Below are 19,935 nucleotides of genomic sequence, written 5' to 3'. Positions count from 1 at the left end.
GTAACTCACAATGGGTGATATCCTATTTCCATTGAGTCAATGGGAGTTTTGCTATGGGCCCCGCACAAAGCCTCGGTTTCATTTAAGCACCAGTTATTTCCTGGAAAATAGGTCTTAATGGGGACTTGAGTGAGTCACTGACCTTGGTCAGGCTCTCTGAACTGAATTTCACCCAGTATAGACAATAAACAAATCAGACATGAGTATTCTGAATGCCAGTATTATGAGTAAAGCCATAAACATTCCACATATCATGTTTAGGAATAAGTGGATTTCTATGGTCACCATAAATACTCATGTCTCTCTTAGGCTACTGTGCATGAAATAAAGCAGGTCATAATTTTACTGTATGCAATGATAAGGTATTAAAGGATTGAGCCATACTATGAATTCATAAAGAATTCAGTTAAAAAAACCAAAAACAAAACACCTAATGGTGTGATTACATGGTTCTAGCATCAATGCTGATTTTAGGTATGTTTCTGGCCTGCAATGTAGAGGATCAAAACCAGCAATATATTGTAACTATTTAGCAACTAAGCAAAAGCCTTTAATGCAAGAGCCAAAATAGCCAGAGAAAGGTTGTTCAGTGTCACTTGATACGGATACTTACATAAGACTGCCATAATTCAGAGTACAATAGGTGACAGTAATTTCATCTACACAGAAGTACTAGATTTCCAAAACTGGATCACAGCAACAGCAGCCTAAACCTTCTGGCTGCAGACATCAGCAGCTGAGAGGAAAATGAAGAGGGGAATTAAAGCACAGCAGCTTCAGTGCCACAGGCACCTGGCCCTAGGAATACTCTGGGAGAGCAGAGGACACACCCACTCATCTAAATAATTAGCAACAACATATGGTAGGCTGCTGTTTGCCTTTTCCTATTGTGACTGTATTGTTTTCACCATAGGTATAACTAAATTAAGACAAACCCAGTTTTAGACATGTACAGATCATCATAAGACACAGAATTCAAAGACATAAAGGATGTGTCAGTCTTCTTAAAATCCCCACCCCACCTTCACTGTTGCTAAGAGATCCCTGGAAGCCTGAAACTGATCAAATGTTTTGTCCTTATCTGTGAGCAGGATTGTTACCAGCACTAACTAACTAAATAACTAAAAATCATCGTACTTGTTTCTATTCAAGTTCTAATGTGTATTATCACCATCATGGTCTATGCATTTACATAGCCTTCTGTAACGGGGTCAGCACCCGCCTCTCATGCATGCCTCCTTTTCTCTGGCCGATAGTGCCTGCAAACACAGTTCTTCTCATGAATTTTTCACAGTTCACCTCTCATGGATGGCCCCTTTTCTCTTGTTTAGGCATCGGCCTGCTTTTGGTTTTTGTTCTTGCCACCTCTCACGAGCCCCCCTGGTAGGGTGGTTCTCTCAGCTGATCTTCAGCAGCTCAGCCATGCAGCTGAGCTGTCCACGCTGTCCCCCCTTCCAGGGTATACTGTCCAAGCTCTTTCTCAGCCCTGGTATGGGGCCATAGCTCTAAGTCTTCTTCACCAAGGCACAGACTTTTTCAACCACCCAGCTGGGGCCCATCTTGGTACCCTCTATGGGCTCAGTCTGCAACCAGACCAGCAGGGCCCATCTCAGTACCCTCGCCTGGTCTGGGCTCAGCCTGCCCACACTACCCGTTCCATGGTTCTGCAGCTATTCTATCCAGGCAGGCAGGCACCTGGTCTTTGGCAGCCTTCCCTGGGCTTGGCTCTGTTTTCTGAGCTCTCTGCAGTGAGCTGTCCGTGGTTCTGCTGCTGTTCATCCAGGCATCCAGTCCTCCCTCATCAAGCTCCACATGGCATCTGAACACTGCTCTGCAGCTTGTCTTTTATCTGGCCCTTCTGGCCCTTTATTAGCTGCTCCAGCAGCCCCTCTGATTGGCTGCTCTTTTGCAGCCACTCTAGACTGCCTGGAGGACTTCTCTCTGCTCTATTCTGGGGCAGGGTGATGCAGGACCAGGAGACCTCCAGCAGAGGGCCTCCGGACTTAGTCCACCCTGCCACACCTTCATCTGAACAACTCCAGATCCTTAACAGATATTCTCTTCACAATACCTGTTAACTTGAGTATTATCCCCATTTTACAGATGAGGCACAGGGTAGATTAAGTCATTTGCCTAAAGTCACACAGGAATTCTGTATAAGAGCCAGGAATTAAACATCTCTTCTGGCTCCTAATCCAGCCACTTATCCATCAGGACATGCTGCCTACATCTCTAAAGATTCTACTAATGGTAGACACAGGAATCCTTTAGCGTTGACTCTACTAGTAGCTATCTGCTATCTTTGATAACTTTTGAGAAAGTTGAGCATTTTGCTTCAGTCAGTGGTTCACAAAGCATCTGTCCCCATTTGTGCAAATATATTATTCCAACATATGTTAAGCATCATTAGTTATCAAGGTGATGAGCACTTTATACATACTTATACTAAATTCTGGAGCAAGTAAATGTGCCTTTGTCCACTGGCAAGTTGTATGTATTTGCTTCTTGAAAAGCAGTTATTTTGATAAATACATGTATAAGAACTACATGCACTTTGCAAACAAAATATAAGAAAAAAAACAGGCAATGCGGGACAGATTTTGGCTCCACAGGCCCTGAGGAATGCCCCATTAGCAATTTCATACATTGCATTTATAACTATTACAATCATTTAGAGGATACTGTACATTTATGCATCACTATCATAAATATAAAGGGAAGGGTAAACACCTTTAAATCCCTCCTGGCCAGAGGAAAAAACCCTTTCACCTGTAAAGGGTTAAGAAGCTAAGACAACCTCACTGGCACCTGACCAAAATGACCAATGAGGAGACAAGATATTTTCAAAGCTGGGAGGGGGGGAACAAAGGGTTCTCTCTGTCTGTGTGTTGCTTTTGCCGGGACCAGAGCAGGAATGCAGGTCAGAACTCCTGTAAAGAGTTAATAAGGAATCTAGTTAGATATGCTTTAGATTCTGTTTTGTTTAAATGGCTGATAAAATAAGTTGTGCTGAATGGAATGGATATTCTTGTTTTTGTATCTTTTTGTAACTTAAGGTTTTGCCTAGAGGGATTCTCTATGTTTTGAATCTGATTACCCTGTAAAGTATTTACCATCCTGATTTTACAGAGGTGATTCTTTTACTTTTTCTTTAATTAAAATTTTTCTTTTAAGAACCTGATTGCTCTTTCATTGTTCTTAAGATCCAAGGGTTTGGGTCTGTGTTCACCTATGCAAGTTGATGAGGATTTTTATCAATCCTTCCCCAGGAAAGGGGGTGTAGGGATTGGGGGGATATTTTGGGGGAAAGATGTCTCCAAGTGGGCTCTTTTCCCGTTATTTTTGTTAGATGCTTGGTGGTGTTAGCAATAAGGTCCAGGGACAAAAGGTAAAATAGTTTGTACCTTGGGGAAGTTTTAACCTAAGCTGGTAAAAATAAGCTTAGGGAGTTTTTCATGCAGGTTCCCACATCTGTACCCTAGAGTTCAAAGTGGGGAAGGAACCTTGACAATCACATTACAAACTTAGGCCGAAATGCTGCACACCTCACTCTTGTGAGCAGCCCCGTCAGCCTCAATGAAATTACTTCCATGAATGATGCAAACAGGACTGAGTTAATAGAATCATGGGTTCCTAGGGACCACAAAGTTCATCTAGTCCAGCCCTCTGCCAAGATACAGGATTTGTTGTGTCTAAACCATTCAAGACAGATGGCTATCCAGCCTCCTTTTGAAAATCTCCAGTGAAGGAGCTTCTACAACCTCCTTTGGCATTTGTCCCATTGTCCTACTGTTCTTACAGTTAGGAAGTTTTTCCTAAGATCAAATTAAGACATGTTTCTTGCTAGATGAGTTTACAACCTGAAGCTGTGATCTTGTAAAGACCTCCATATAGAAAGACGCACAAAATCAATGAGACTCCCCACAAATACAAAGATCTGTCTGCATGGTGCTCCTGGAAGGATCAGGGTCAAAGAGACTGATCCTGTAAAAAGAAAAGGAGTACCCGTGGCACCTTAGAGACTAACAAATTTATTAGAGCATAAGCTTTCGTGAGCTACAGCTCACTTCATCGGATGCACCACCAAATGCATCCGATGAAGTGAGCTGTAGCTCACGAAAGCTTATGCTCTAATAAATTTGTTAGTCTCTAAGGTGCCACGGGTACTCCTTTTCTTTTTGTGAATACAGACTAACACGGCTGCTACTCTGAAACCTGATCCTGTAAACTAACTCACTGAGTAGCCCCCCAAGAAGTTGCAACTCATGTAATTTAGGTTGTGCAGGATTGGTCTTAGAGTAAGACCAGAGAAACACAGGAAGGAGCTAGACAACTGTTCAACTAAAGGAAGGATGAGGGGAGGGCCTTATTGATGATGAGAAGACAATATACTGTGGGAATAATTGCTTGGAAATAATGTGGACAGCATGGCATGTACATAGAGAAAGACTGAAATATATTCCCCTCTAATCAGCACTGGTGAGGCCACAATGGAGTATTGCATCCAGTTTTGGTTCCCCCACTACAGAAGGGATGTGGACAAATTGGAGAGAGTCCAGTAGAGAGCAATGAAAATGATTAGGGGGCTGAGGCACATGACTTACAAGGAGAGGCTGAGGGAACTGGAGTAATTTAGTCTGCAGAAGAGGAGTGTGTGTGTGTGGGGGGGGGCAGGGGGATTGATAGCAGCCTTCAACTACCTGAAGGGGGGTTCCAAAGAGGATGGAGCTAGGCTGTTCTCAGTGGTGGCAGATGACAGAACAAGAAGCAATGGTCTCAAGTTGCAGTGGGTCTAGGTTGCATATTAGGAAACACTATTTCACTAAGAGGGTGGTGAAGCACTGGAATGGGTTACCTAGGGAGGTGGTGTAATCTCCATCCTTAGAGGTTTTTAAGGCCTGGCTTGAGAAAGCCCTGGCTGGGATGATTTAGTTGGTGTTGGTCCTGCTTTGAGCAGGGGATTGGACTAGATGACCTCCTGAAGTCTCTTCCAACCCTAATATTCTATGATTCTATAAGTCTATGCTTCAACCACACTGTCAAAACGATGGTTTAAATATTCACGCTCCTCTAGCATGTAACTCATATTTTACCTATCCAGAGTTGACATGAACAGACGTCATCCCCATCACGAGATTTTTAGGCTAGAAATATTAGATATCATCATAATAATGACCCAGCACAACATCTCATAAGAAATGACACAAGAGTTAGTGGCACGACTGTGCAGTTAACCTCTGTCACCTCTGTATTTAGCTGACTGAATATATTCCTTAACAAGGCACTTTGATTTATGTAGGAGTCATTTGCCTTCATAATAAATTTATTAAATGATCTTTTTTTTTCTTTCAGATTTGTCATGTGAAACGTGGTAATTGGTGTTTAAACCTGCACTGGCATGTCATGAAATGAGCTCAAACAATGTTCCATGTTCTTCACTCTCCTTATCATAAGGAAGCTCAGTTGTCAGCATTAACACAGAGAGAAAGGATGAAGAGGGAAGGAGAGAAAATGGCTAAGGATCTGGAGAGATCCTTGAGCAGAGAAGCTAAATAGTGAAATTTATAGGAAATGGATAACATACGCCTTTCACTCTCTTGATGAGGAGAAGTGTAATATAAACTGCATAGCACTATTATACATTGTTAGGTTAAAGTGTGCACAGTTATTTTAGCGCTATTATTTCCTTACTGTGTGTTATTCATTATCACCTACTTCAGTAATTTTTAACACACTTTTACCTTTTAACACCACTCTCAGCCTGTGTATGTGTTTTGAGGGTGATGAGAAGAAGCTGAAAACAGATTTTAACTACTAAAAGGTTTGTGACTTAGAACTCTCAACCCACCATGTTTTATACCCTATTAGTGGGCATAATTCAAAACCCTAGATGTGAACATCCGCACAGTTTGGAGAATTCAACATCTGAACCTAAATGTGAATTTTGCAATTGGTGTATATTCATAAAGGCCTTCCTACTTCCAAACACCCAGAACTGACAACTCTGGGGTCCTGGAAATCTAGACCTAGATCCAAACATTGTGTCTTGAGCCCATCTGTAACTATTACAGAGAGATGAATCAAGAAACAATTGCAACAGTCTATATTGAAAAGCAAATCCCATCTGCCATTTGAATCAATCATTGCAACGGTATCTTTTAGAAGTCAGTTCCCAGTGCTGTAATTTTATCTCCCCCCCTCTTTTTTTTTGCCATAAGCTATTGTTGGTTGGTGTCAACACTACAGACAAACAGAGACTCCAAAATAAGGCACAAATGATAGAAAATAGTATGGATTACTTTCTGTGGTCTTTTAGGCAGCAAAATTCTCACAAAAACCAGCAGGAATTCTGCTCCATAAAGGTTTTCAGAATCTGGACCTATGGTGTTGAGAGAAAAAAAAAAGACAAGACTTTTTTTTTTTCAGAATAATTTACAGAGTTGGCTTCCCCACTTTTAAACCCAGACCTAATTGGTTTAACAAACTACCAATATATTCTCATCTCATCTCATCCCTGTTCTATAAGTACAATTTTGCATTAGTTGGTTGGTTGGTTTTCATTCTAACTTGAATAATTTGGGCGGAATAATATTTAGAGTTTAATTACCTATATAAAATTTGCTGGGCTAGATGAATATGTTAGAAAAGAAAAATGTATTGGGAAATGTATTTAACCTGAGAGGATTGCCTTACTTGTGCAATAAATTGTAAATCTATTGCTTAACTAAAAATACTTGAAATGCTAAGATAAGAAAACTCTGAAATATGTTGCAATATAAAATTTACAACTGATCTTAAAAGCTCATGATAACCTGAACTATTAAGTTCTGTAATGTATAGGTATATTTTAGTTTTTTCATGTGTTATATATTTGTAAGGGTCTCATTTACATCTTGATTAGATCAATGATCACATAAAGCAGCATTTAGGTTTTGTTAGAAGCTGAAATGACTGAAAGGTAACACAATCAGGAAGTTGTTACATTCTAAAACAAAGGCCACAAGATGTTAATGCATTTGTGTTTTAACTCATGAGTGTTCAAGACTTCTTCTGTTTTTGTGCGGGCAACTGCAGCACTTGATGTTGTATTACATCGGACCTTAATTAAGATAATAGTCTCTGATTTTCAGAAGTACTGAGCACCTCCAGTTCTCATCAACTTCAGCTGAAGACATGGATTTTTAATGAATAGATCATTAATATGGGCTTTTCTAAATAGGCGCCTTAGCAGCAAAGTCTAATGACAGAGGAGATTAAACAGGCAAAACCAGCACATACTGGTACACTGAGAGGAAAACTTATTGTAGTAGGTAAAGACCATGAAACAATCTGTTTCCACAGATGGTACTCAGTGCCCTGCCTGCTTTGAGGCATCTACATTCTCCTTTGGTTACTCCAAAGCTCAACATTTAAAATGTGTTTCTTGCTCTCAGATTCCAGCACTTCTATGAATAGCTGTGATCAGGAAGCATACACTGGGTACTGTAATGCAAACTATGATTAATATCACCAGAGGATCTAGGTGCCCATCACCAGAGGATCTAGATGAAATTTTACACCAGTTAAAGAAGAAAAATTGCATCACAAGCATTAGAACCCAATACTTTATGATCTTCTACAGCAGCTGAGCAGTCTCCTTGAAGAGGTCCAAGACGATGAATAGCACCCAGCAGATTAAATGCCTGCAGGAACCAGTGGCTATCATTATTTGAAAGGCTGGAAGAAGAGACACATCCTACATCTCACCCTGGATGTGGTCAGGCTGGGATTCTGCTATATTTCCAGCAGGATTGAGGCCCTTAATCTAAAAGCAAATGAAATAAATGAGCATGGAAAACTCTTCAGGTTGCTTTAGAAGTCCCATGCCCCTTACTGTTGTTTTCTTGGGGGGAAGAAAATTATAAACATAATAGTTTGTCTTTCCAAAGGCAAAGTACAGACAGCCACTAAGTAATCCTCACCACACTTCCATACACTAGTTAGGGAAGTATTATTAACCGCACTTTGCAGAGTGGGGAGAAACAAATAGATCTTGTATTATATTCTATGTAGGTTCTGATACTGTGCTCGTCACCATAGTACCTTCCAATGGTGCTTAAAACACATCTATCACATGTTGTCCATTCTCTTATCCTCTCTCAGGGGAGGAGTGTGTGCAGTGGAATGTCTTGTTCTGATAGCGGGTTTTATATATGATGTATGTTGTGATGCATTTCTGTTAAAGGAGGCAAGATCAAAGAAATATACCCAAATGCGAGCGACCACATCTTAAGTCACCAGCAGAATCTAGAACACTGGCTCCCAGCCCTATGGCCAGTCAGTTCCTTAGACCCTTTGTTTCCAATTGTACTATCCCTCAGTGGATGCATACATTGGAAACTGCTGACATTAGAGGGGAAAGATAATATTTTATTAGCATATCTAACTGTAACTCAGAAACTGCATATTTTCTATTTTGTGCAAATCTCTCTAGCCATTCAGATTTATTTAATATATTTTTAATTTGCTGGCCTGGGGATGAGGCACTGGATTGGGATTCAGGTGATCTGGTTTCAATTCCTGGCTCTGCCACAGACTTCCTCTGTGACTTTGGGTCAAACACAATCTCTCAGTGCCTTAGCTCCCTATCTTCACAATAGAAATAACAACAACACTTCCCTTTCTCCTGTACTTTGTCTATCTTGCCTATTTAGACTGTAAGCTCTTTCTTTCATTGTTTGTTTGTACAGCATCTAGCACAATCTTTGGTGGACCCTCTGGGCACTAATATGATACAAATTAACCATAATTTCATCAAAATATGGTAATGAAATATTGTACTTATTTTCAGCACCATTACAGATGATAGCTAATTATTAGAGCTGGTTGAAATTTTTCTATGAAAATAATATTTTTATGCAAGTTTTCATGGAAAATTCATCCCACCACACAGCTGATTCAAAAATTGTGACATTTTGACAAAAAAGAAAAGATTTTTTTTGGAAAACATGCTCCCATTTTTCTACCAGGAGTACTAATTTCATGTTGAGACTGGATAAGCATTCCCTAAGGCCAATAGCTCACCAGTTTCAATTCTATTCCATATAGGTTTTTATACCCACCTCACGACCATAGTATTTGAGTGCCTTCAATGGTATATTAGGCAACTGTCACATGTCACTCATCTTCTCTCATCTTCATCATTCCCTCCCTGGGAGTGGCGCGGAGGGAAATTGTTTATGAATTGTGGTGTTTTATTTTGGTAGGGTTTATTTTGAATGTACATATTGGTCTGTGCTTATGTTAGAGAAGGCAGGTTGAAGTGCACCTTGCACTTGGAGTGGAAGCTGGTGAGGTTGGGAATGGTCCTTGGTTCTCATGCAGTTCATTTCACAGTCTCCAGCTGCCCTCCGAGAAAGCTGTCCCACCACAGATGATATTTACCCTTATGGTAGAAAGTTCCAGTGTACCTGAGGAGTGGATTTGTCAAGCACAGTCTTCATCCTGGAGCTTTAGGGGATCTTTTAGCTATGCTGGGCTCAGGCCACTGAGCACCTTGAAGATAAAGACCAAGATGTGTACTGAGCTAATCTGTTCAAAAGAATTGGCCAGGTAGGCAAGGGGGAAAAATACCCTCCACCTCCACTCACAGCGGTGCTTGGAGGGAGAATCGTCAAAATCTGGCCAGTGGATCTAAGAAGAGAGTTTTGTTCAGAGTCAGAAGCTTTTTTCTGATAAAACCTCTTAAATCAACATACAGCTTAATCTCAGATTATTTTTTTATTGTGGTTTAGATACAGTGTAAGAAGACAGACGCTGGCAAAGATTTACAATATTTAATCTCCAGCACACCATTTATCCAGCATTCGTAATTATGTGAAATTATATATACATATATATAAACAAACAGATGTTACATGACTACTGGCTGCTTTGTAAATTCTTAGGACAAATTTTACCCATCAGGAATTTGTTTCTCTGAAGCTCTGCCATCTGCTTAGCCACACTCGTTATACCCATAATTCCTTCTACGCTTGTTTCAAAATAAAAGGTTTTTTTTAAAAAAATCAATACCTCTAACAAGCTTCAATTTAATTAAAAGGATGACAGGTATAGATAAAAGGTTGAAGTTTATTTCTTATCATAATGGTGTTTCTGCCTAGGCTACTGCACTGCTGTTATTACTGATACCCACACATCTGCTCCCCCCAAAATATCTATATAATAAGGACTCGGGTCAGCAACATGATACACATTAGCACCTGAGGAAAGGGGAGAAAATGTCACTTTGTGCCACAAGAAAGTGAACTGATGGCACAGGAATTCACCCCACAAAATTCCCTTTTTTTGCAAGACCCTCCCACACTTGACAGTAGTACTTAATTATATCTTGGCCAATGTAGGAGAGACATGGAAGAATTAAAACATGTGAAGAGAGCTGTGTGTAACCCTCTGGTGAGTGTATGTTACAGTTTTCCCTCTGAGCTGATCTACAGAGGATATGAGCGGTTACAGTCCCCAACTACAGAGCTTTAGTTCAAGATGTAGTAGCTCATACTTTTAGTCTGAGTCCCTGGTTCAATTCCCGGTGTGTCAGCCAAAATGAGGTCTGTCACATAAGTGGTGACTCATCCGGGATTCAAATTACTGCCTTATGAAATATACTCAAGAGACCAAACAGCCAATGTCAGTCAGGTTTATCAATATGATATAGGAAAAAGGTTCTATATGATACCAGTCTCTGAAGAGCAGTTCTGAGCAGCAGTGTTACATTCACCTTATGCAGAAGGCATGCTCCCCTAAGTTACATCCCTAAAGCCATCTTTTTATACCCTACTTGTTTACCAGTAAAAGGTATGATATATATCACCTGAAACTGGATTCAATTAATCAGCTTTTTACCTTGTTTGTTTCTGACACCCTGGTGTATCCCCTTATCTTTTGTTCTGAACCCAGGCATTCCAGGTCACCATGCACCCTTATCTTTGTTCTGGGTACATTCATAGTAGGTACTTTGGGGCGTGAAGATACCTCCCCCATCTGTACCAGCGTAAATAGGTATGTGAAGATACTTCCCTTTCCATTGCTACACGGAAACAAGTATATATCCTGATACTGACAGCTTTACTATCTACATAAGCCAGAGCTTACATCAGATAATGCAAAGTGTTTGGGATACTTAGCATAAGCAAACAAGATTATAATCAAGGTACAGGCCAATTTGGACTATATAACCACTAAATTAATGCTTAATAATATGTATACTTAAATGCTTGGAATATATATTGTGAGTAGTATTATCAGCATAATATATATGAATGCTAGCCAGCGGATATAAGTCAACAGCATCTATAAAGGCACAAATAATTATGCATGTTTGTTTTGTTTAACCACTGTGTATGCATTTTGAGCTCTAGCTAGTATGTTTTATAAATCTCTAGAACTAAATAAACTATGTTACCAAATGACTTTCTATGCAGAAGTATTTATAAAACCATAGCTGTGGTTTAAAATGTGCTATATACAAAAATCTCTCAGTATGATACTTTATAACTCAATGTTTAAAGACACACAAAAAGTCTATAGGTGAGATAGCAACTACACACTCCACATACACTTTCAGTTATACCCTGTGATTCTGGCAAACCAGGTGCCAGCTCATGCCAAGATCCTCACTTGAATACTGCCAAATACATAGATGGAGTCAGTCTGGTGCACCTGGGTATTAATATTGTTAAAATAGGTATCAGAGTTATAAAAATGTTCTTAGTGTTTAGATTTTATTGAATGGTTGTAAAGTTGTGGCTTGCATTAATCTCATTTATAACATCTATATCCCATATTGTAAGGTAATACTTGATCATCCGCATTGTAAACCTCTAATTGTGTAAATCACCAGACAAGAGAGAGACACTAAATAGTGTGAAATGCTGGCCTCCACCAGAAGGTATTATGTCCTGCCCCACAAGTAAAGCACAACAATACCAGACAAACTATTATGGAACATCAACGAGAACAACAAGTCTTTGTTGATTGTTCTCCCCTTACCCCCAAATGATAAGAAGATGTGCAAGTGAATTCCTTCCATCAGCTGAATTTTCAATTTGAAGCAGAAGGGGGAAGGGATAAAAAACCCCTAACAAGGAGGAACTGCATCCTTGTGCTGCTTGGACTCTGAGGGGCAAGAATTACTGAGCATAAGCAAAAAAATCCCCAGTGCTTAGCCTGGGTTAACCCTAAAGGGCATATAGAGCTTGCTGATCAAAGAAGCTTCTATTACTTTTGAAAGTTAAGATTGGAACTCATTTGTTCATCTGCTTTAACCTTGTAATTAACTCTCGTTTCCTTTTCCTATATAATCAATCTTTAGACAGTTTATTATAAAATCGGCTACAAACGTCTTTGGTATGAGAGCTAAAGTGCAATTGGCCTGAGGGAAGTGACTAGTCCTTTGGGAGAGGGAGTAACCTGAATATTGCTGTGATCATTGGCGTAAGGGACCATTTATCACAAAGGTATGCTTACTTGGGCGGCAAGACAAATCAGAATACACCAGGGGACCATCTGTGTCCTGGGGCTGTTATAGTGTCTGAAGAGTTTAGACATTGGTAATTGGTTGGTGAAATCTTAGTTCAGAACTCACGGCCAATCTGGGGTTTGTGCCCTGTTTCCTAACAGTCTGCCCTGAGATTGGTACTTATGCTCTTAAGCCCCTGCAGGACACCTTGACAGACCCTTCAAGCTTTCAATTGGTATAAAACAAAACATTGAACTCCCAAGTGTCAATGCTCGATTTAAAAGTTATAAAAGGTACTTTATATTTCAGTCAAGACCTGACAGATCTAGTCTCCAAGTGGTGTAAATCAGGAGTAAGTATAGTTCCATTGACTTCAGTGAAGCTATGCTGATTTACACCAGCTGACTATCTGGCCCAGGGTATTTATCAAAAAAATAAAGAGGCCAAAGCGGCCAAAAATTCCACTGAGTAAAATAAAACACTAGATGCTACTTGTACATACATATCTATTTCTTCTTTTCTATATGCACACACACTTCTCTTTAATATGGATTCTCTTTTCATTTTATTAAATTGAGCAGCAAGATCCAAAGTTACATTAAAGCACAGTTGCCAAATCTAAACAACATTATGACCCCTAATTCTGCATTTATTTCCATCCACTTCTGTCTTTCCTTTTAAGGCCCTGTTTCTCCAACGGGCTCTGCAGAGAGCCCATTAACTTCAGTGTAACTCTGAGTGAGTACAAAGGTCTGCTCACACAAACCATTTATAGAATGGTGGCCCAAATTCAGAACACACCTCCTGCTTAGATACTGGGACAATTTCCCCCTTTTAGCCCCTTTCTCAACCTCTGTGCAGACCTGATGCAAAATGAGCAGATCCAGTTCAGCATCAACAAAACCCTTCTCAGTACAGTAACTCCCAGTAAGGGAAGTAAACACAAACACAATAAACAATATATATGGGTACACTGCAATCCAGTAAATTACCGAAGGTATCATTTATATAGAACTTTTTGTTCTAGAAAGATCCTTAACTGTCATTTTCCTTGCCATGCACTGCAATACAATCTTGTTTCACAGCCAAAAGTGCCTCTATATCCTTTTGTCTTCCTTTCTTCAGCAGCTCAACTATTCTTTTGAGACACACAAGGTAAGTGTGAACAGGTATGATGGAGCGTAAAAAGGTATGTGTGCCTGTGATTCCATAAAAGACCGTATATGACATATGGGCAGAGAAGACATAATTCCCAGCCAAGAACATTGGAACATTGGTCTGCCTTCAGTTTGTTCACCTATGGTAAAGGCTACATACTACCATTAATCCAGCTTTGCAAAGTATTAACGTTTAAAAATAAAACAAAAAGAAAAGGAGGACTTGTGGCACCTTAGAGACTAACATATTTATTTGAGCATAAGCTTTTGTGAGCTATAGCTCACTTCATTGGATGCATTTAGTGGAAAATACAGTGGGGAGATTTATATACACACACAGAGAACATGAAACAATGGGTTTTATCATACACACTGTAAGGAGAGTGATCACTTAAGATGAGCTATTACCAGCAGGAAGGCGGGGGGAGGGAAGGAAGAAAACCTTTTGTGGTGATAATCAAGGTGGGCCATTTCCAGCAGTTGACAAGAAATCTCCCCACTGTATTTTCCACTGAATGCATCCGAATTCTGAAGTTGAAGATGTCTTGGGAGGAAGCAGGTCCCTAGCAACACGAAAAATGTTAACACAGATGTTGCAGAAACACAGGGCTCTTCAATGGCCACAGTTATTCACTCCAGATGTCCCACTTTCTAGCTGCAAAAAGGTTAGGTAGTAATAACCTAGCTATTCTTTTCACAGGCAGCATTGCTATAAGAAATAAAAGCTTAGTGAAAACCTCCACTCACTGTACAACAGTGGTAAAAAAAGGCAAACAAAAGTGAAGATGTACAAAGGATGGGATAGAATGTACAAAGAATGGGATAGAAAATAACAGTGAAAAGTGGTACAATGCCATAATGTAAGTCCACCTCACCCAGAATACTTGGTTCTGTTCTTGTCACCCTTTCACAAAATGATGTACCAGAAATAAAAGGGGTTCAGGGAAGAGCAACCAAAATTATTAGAGGCAAGGAAAGATATGTGGGAAAAGACTTGAAAAGACTGTTTAGTTTAGAGAAGAGACAAATAAGAGGGGACAGGACCAAGGTATACATGAAAATGAATAGTCTAGAGAAAAGTAAATTGAGTTCTCCAATCTATCCTCCTTCCATATAAAAACTGGAGAAAGACAATGAGATTGAAAGGCAGCAAATTTAAGACTGATAACAGGAAATGATTTTTAACAAGAAAAACCTAAACGAAAAAAACCACCTCACATTAACCTGTGGAACTCACTGACATTTGATATGACTGAAGAGTTTAGTAGAATTCAATAAAGGATAGACATCTATGTTGGACAATGAGAACATCCACAGTTACATTTGAGAAGATCTTTTAAAAAGGAGATATAAACTCTCATGCTTCAGGGGATAACCAACCGTAACAGACAAGGGTTAGAAATAAATTTCTTGCATTGGAAGGTTATTTCACCACTGTCCACTACAGAGTTTCCTGCAGCCTTCTTTGAAGCACCTGGTGCTGGCCACCATCAGAGACAGGATACTGGATGGACCACAGATCTGATCCAGTCTGGCAATTCCTATTTGACTATATAAACACATATTCATGTCCTCTATTGCTGTGTTATGTCCCAATTAAGTTGTTAATTCCTCAGGACAGGGACCTCTCTTATTTGTTCAACAAAGCAGTAAGCTTTTCTGTGGCACTGCATAAAGTTGTAAATGAACTGCAATAAGTCATATGCTTTCCCATTGTCGTTAGATCATCCATGTCTGGATTTCTGGGTTTGACAGAATTCTAGCTGCGGCAGAATCAAGTTGCTAGCCCATAAGTTTCCAGTTATATCTTTGATCTCAGGATGAACTCCTCAGAGAAAAACCCAACTTTGTGTAGATTTCCACTTTAGGCACAGCCCTAAGCAAGGGATGGTATATATGTTTCACAACCCTAAGAGAAGCCTCAGCAGGCATCTCAAAGATACCAATGGGACCACTTGTGGAGTACAGTACTACACAGCAGCAGTAAGAGTGGCAGAATCTGACTTCAACTAATTCACCAGCAACACAACTTTATACAGTAAGAATCTGAAAGCTGGCAAAACTCCATCTTTTTCCCATTTCGACATCTACAAGCAAAGCTGAGAGTCAGCAGTGAACAGGGAAGAAGGGGTTAAGGATCTCAAAATATTCTCTCCGTTTTGGTGCATTAAAAAAAAGAAGAAGAAAAAGAAGAAAAATAAAAAAATTCCATGACATTCCCACATCAGCTCTACAATGCTCCTCTGTGAATCAAACTCTCTAGTTTTATTCCAGACATGCCCCCCTTTAGCAAGCAATTCAAGTCCATACATTCCAAGACTTGATAAAAATTTGAAAACAAGACTGAGAGTAGGTTTCATTTTATGGTTTGAATGGGGTGAACAGTAAAGCCTCACAATAGGAAACGATAGACTTCACTGCCTTGAAACTAATTTGTCAGACATCTACCAGCATTACCTTCAATGGGAAACAGAGTGCTAGAGTACACAGGTAAGAGACATTATTAAATATAGAAAACTGCATTAACATATGGTAGGAGTTAAACACACAACATCATACAAAATTAGAGGAACACATTATCAATGGGGGTGCTTTAGGACACTATTTACTGCTTGGTACGCTCATCGCCACTGTGCTTAAGTATTATAGCCCTTAGGGCATGTAAAATCATTACCCACTTTTGAGCCTGTTTTGACCATTGCATCTTACTCTGTAAACTCCCTTTATTCTGTGGGGTTAACCCAGAGCCTTAGCATTATTGCTATAATTGAAATCAAAGTGAATGGAGAACTCTTTAAAAGGAAGAACCAAACGGGAGGCTGCCATGACGTAAAATTCCCCAAGCTAAGTTTGGTCTCATTTATTAAAACACTTGCCTAGAGCACACCTGAGGGAAAGGTACCTATATCTCTTCATTACATTTATATACATGACCTCTAGAGGTCCTCTACCACAGCTGATGACCTCTAGAGGTCCCCTACCACCTCCATCATATACAGCTCCAGAGAGACTGTACAGAAGTTTATGACCTCCAAATCCCTGTATGGTCCTAGGGGAAGATTCCAAATAGGAACCTCTGGGAAGCAGTCTGCTTTCCAAGGGTGACTCCTAGATGTATTTTGCTGCTCCACAAGAATTTGATGTAGTTCACCCCTGCCTACAATTGCCAGGAAACTATGTCAGCCCTTTGCTAAGAAAAATGAGCCCTAAACACTGATAACAAATAGGTTAATGTGAGTGTGGAGTGCTGCCTCTGCTGGGTATAATCAGAACCGCTCACTTGTGTGTCACAGGCTCTGTAGTGCTATCAAGTACAGGAGAGTCTTCTTTAGTACAAAGAATAGGAACTTGTGCTTTTAAAGCAGACAGATCTGAGTTCTATCCTTACAGTTACCAGAGAGTCCTGAACGGGCCCTGTATGCAACATTGTGAAGTGCTAGATGGACAAAGGTGGTTTCTGCTGACATAGCTGGAACTGAACAGGGTCCATAAGGCAGATCCCTGAGAGACTGCAGTAAACCTGCAGGTTTGGGAGACTCCGCACTGCAATCACCAGCTGTGACTTCTAGCAGCAGTCTGTGAACTTTCACTCAAAAATTCTCATGGCTTCTTGGATCCTCAAATGACTTGGATTCTTTTAGGCCCAAGGGATACTATACTGAGTGCACACATTTGTTTTCAAGTCTGCAGGACTTTGCAAGCTAAATCTAAAATGGTACAATAGCACTAAAAATCTGAGTACTCTGTTTCCTCAGATGCTCTGATCTGCTGTCTAAGCTACTTGCGCAATCTAGGTCACTCTTGTGGCTATACTTCTCTCTCCTCGCTTCTTCTATGCTACGTGCAACTGCAGTCCTCATTAGGCTTCTCTCTGTCACTCTGAAAAGCACTCTCAGCTTCCATGTTCTACTCTAGTTCTCTCCTAGCTTCCCTCTTCCACACCTATTAGCCCTCAGCTTCCTCTTTCATGGTCTGCTACCTGGGAAACCTCAGATACAGAGGGGTTTTATTTTAAAGCTAATAAAAGATCTGCCCAGTAGGTCTCCATCAGCTGCCTTGAAATGAAACCTCAGCTCTTCAGATCATTCCCATCCTTTGTTTGCTCCCTCGCTTAGAAACATGGGACTTTACACCAATTAAAATACTCTGTGCCAAGCAGCAATAACGATCCGTTTCCCACAGTTCCTCACACCAATTTGAGATGCCCTTTTATTTGTTCCATCTTATTCTGGGTATTTCATTATCTCCTCTGAATGCTCTAGGCACAAATACAGGGACATATTGCCTTAATATTTAAGTTTATATCCCCTTCTGTCACACAAATGGAATAAAGCTAGATCTCCTTAAGGCCAGATATTGGCTTAATACATTTAGAGACCATTATGATCATATTATCTGACCTACGTAACAGAGATCATGGAATCTCAGCCAGCGATACCTGCTTCAAGCCCAGAACAAGATCAACTGAGTTACAGAGTTTTTAAAAATCAAAATGTCCAATCCTGATTGGCCATGCACAGGTGCACAAGAGGGATGTGGGAGAAGTGAAGGCATGAAGCTTTCACAGCAGCAAGTCACAATATCACTTGGGAGTGAACCTATTGCTACATGCTAGCACCACCAGCTGTTCTAGAACCCCAAAAAGAGTGGGAGAGGTACAGGCCACTATCTCACACCTCTCTCCCCATACCAGCCAGTAGAGCTCATCAGTTACAGACAGGAGAATATGCCATTGAGGAAGGCACTTTTCTAGGGCCCCCACAAGAAGAATTCAGCAGCACCAGCTAGAATTCTGCCTGTTTCAGCCCTTCTTCCTTCAGCTTGTTTAAAGCACTTTTCATCCATAGATCTCAAAGCCTTTCACGGAGGAGGGAAGTTTCATTATCTTCATTTTACAGATGAGGAAACTGAGGGACCGCGAGGTGAGGTGATTTGCACAAATTCACACAGCATGTCACTGGTGGAGCTAGGACCTGAACCAAAGTACCCTGAGTCATTTCCCTGTGCCTTAAACATATGACCACCGTTTCTACCCTTCACGTATCCTCCACTGAAGGCAAGGGCTGTAGGCACAATGGTTTGTGCTGGGGGCCATCATTGCAGTATGCGAGCACCTTTCGTTGATAAAAAACAAATGTGGCATCAAATCAAATACAGACCCCTTCAAACAAAGTCCCACAGAGCCTGTTTCAAAGATGGTCAGTAGCACTGAAGGGATGGATTTGGGCCTGGACGATGCTGATGTTTATTATAGTGGTACCTAAGGACCAACCAAGAATGGGGCCCCATTGTATTCTACAGTCCCTGCCTTGGAGACCTTACAGACTAAATAGACAGAGATGGGATGGGGGGAGGGGTAGGAGACACAGGCAGAGGGAACAATATGATGACAGCAGTTCCTTTATTTGGTGGGTTTGGTTCAGAAGAAAGAAAAGTGAATGGAGCAAACAGCCAATATATATATATATAACAGGCTGCCTGATGATGTGTGGCGATACAAGGGTTTGCTTGGTGTGAAGACAGCACGATTCCATAACTCACAGGTTACCTCGAAGGAGTGCCTCTGAAACCATTACACTACACTACCATATATATATTCTGTATACATCACAGAAGGTACAAAAAATGCTACCTAACAAGTGCTTTAAAGAGTTTTTTAGTATTGTTGAGACTGTGTTTCATAATGTTCTTTTACTCGCCCAAGGCAGCTGACAGTGCAGACCCAGACGAGGCTCTCACATAGGAGCTCCGAGGGAGAGTGTGCAAGGAGCCTCCTCTCACTCTTTGCACAGGCTTGCCACAGTCCCAGTCCCTGAGCCTGGAGAAGCACAGAGACCACTTCTTCTGAATTAGCCTCCAGTGGTGCATATCCCCGGCCTCTGGCCCTCAGGCCAGGCACACCCTGGGGAGCACTGGAGGCTGCAGCTTCCTAAAGGCTGCACAACAGGAAGTTCCAGGAGGGATTGTGCCTCCCGCCAGGGTAGTTCACCTCTGTACAACCCTGTACTCGGGCCTGTACTGCCAAATGGCGCAAAATAGACCAGAATGTGGAGCAGCAATGCCAGCAACCCAGGTAAACAGCCCCCACTTTAGTACCTGCACAGAAGGGTCTAGTTTCTACTAGGTTTTATCTTGTTCCTTGTAATTTAAAAAAGTCACTAAAGTTCTTATGCCATTTGTAAAAGGTTGTGCGATAACATGCTTAAGCCATGGGGATTCTTCCATTCTCCCAAAGACACAATCGCGAACAGCATCATCTTCCATGTGCTTTCAGTTGCAAAT

At 40.8% G+C, this 19,935-nt stretch overlaps 1 protein-coding gene across 2 annotated transcripts in view; it reads right to left on the bottom strand.

Annotated features, from left to right (window-relative positions):
* DAB1 (DAB adaptor protein 1) overlaps positions 1-19,935 on the bottom strand; it is a 703,351-nt gene that overhangs the window by 366,193 nt on the left and 317,223 nt on the right. The window lies entirely within an intron of this gene.

Source organism: Dermochelys coriacea, chromosome 8 (assembly GCF_009764565.3).
Source record: "Dermochelys coriacea isolate rDerCor1 chromosome 8, rDerCor1.pri.v4, whole genome shotgun sequence".
NCBI lineage: Eukaryota > Metazoa > Chordata > Testudines > Dermochelyidae > Dermochelys > Dermochelys coriacea.
Note: the sequence above shows the minus strand (reverse complement) of the source record. Positions and strands in the feature narration are given on the sequence as shown.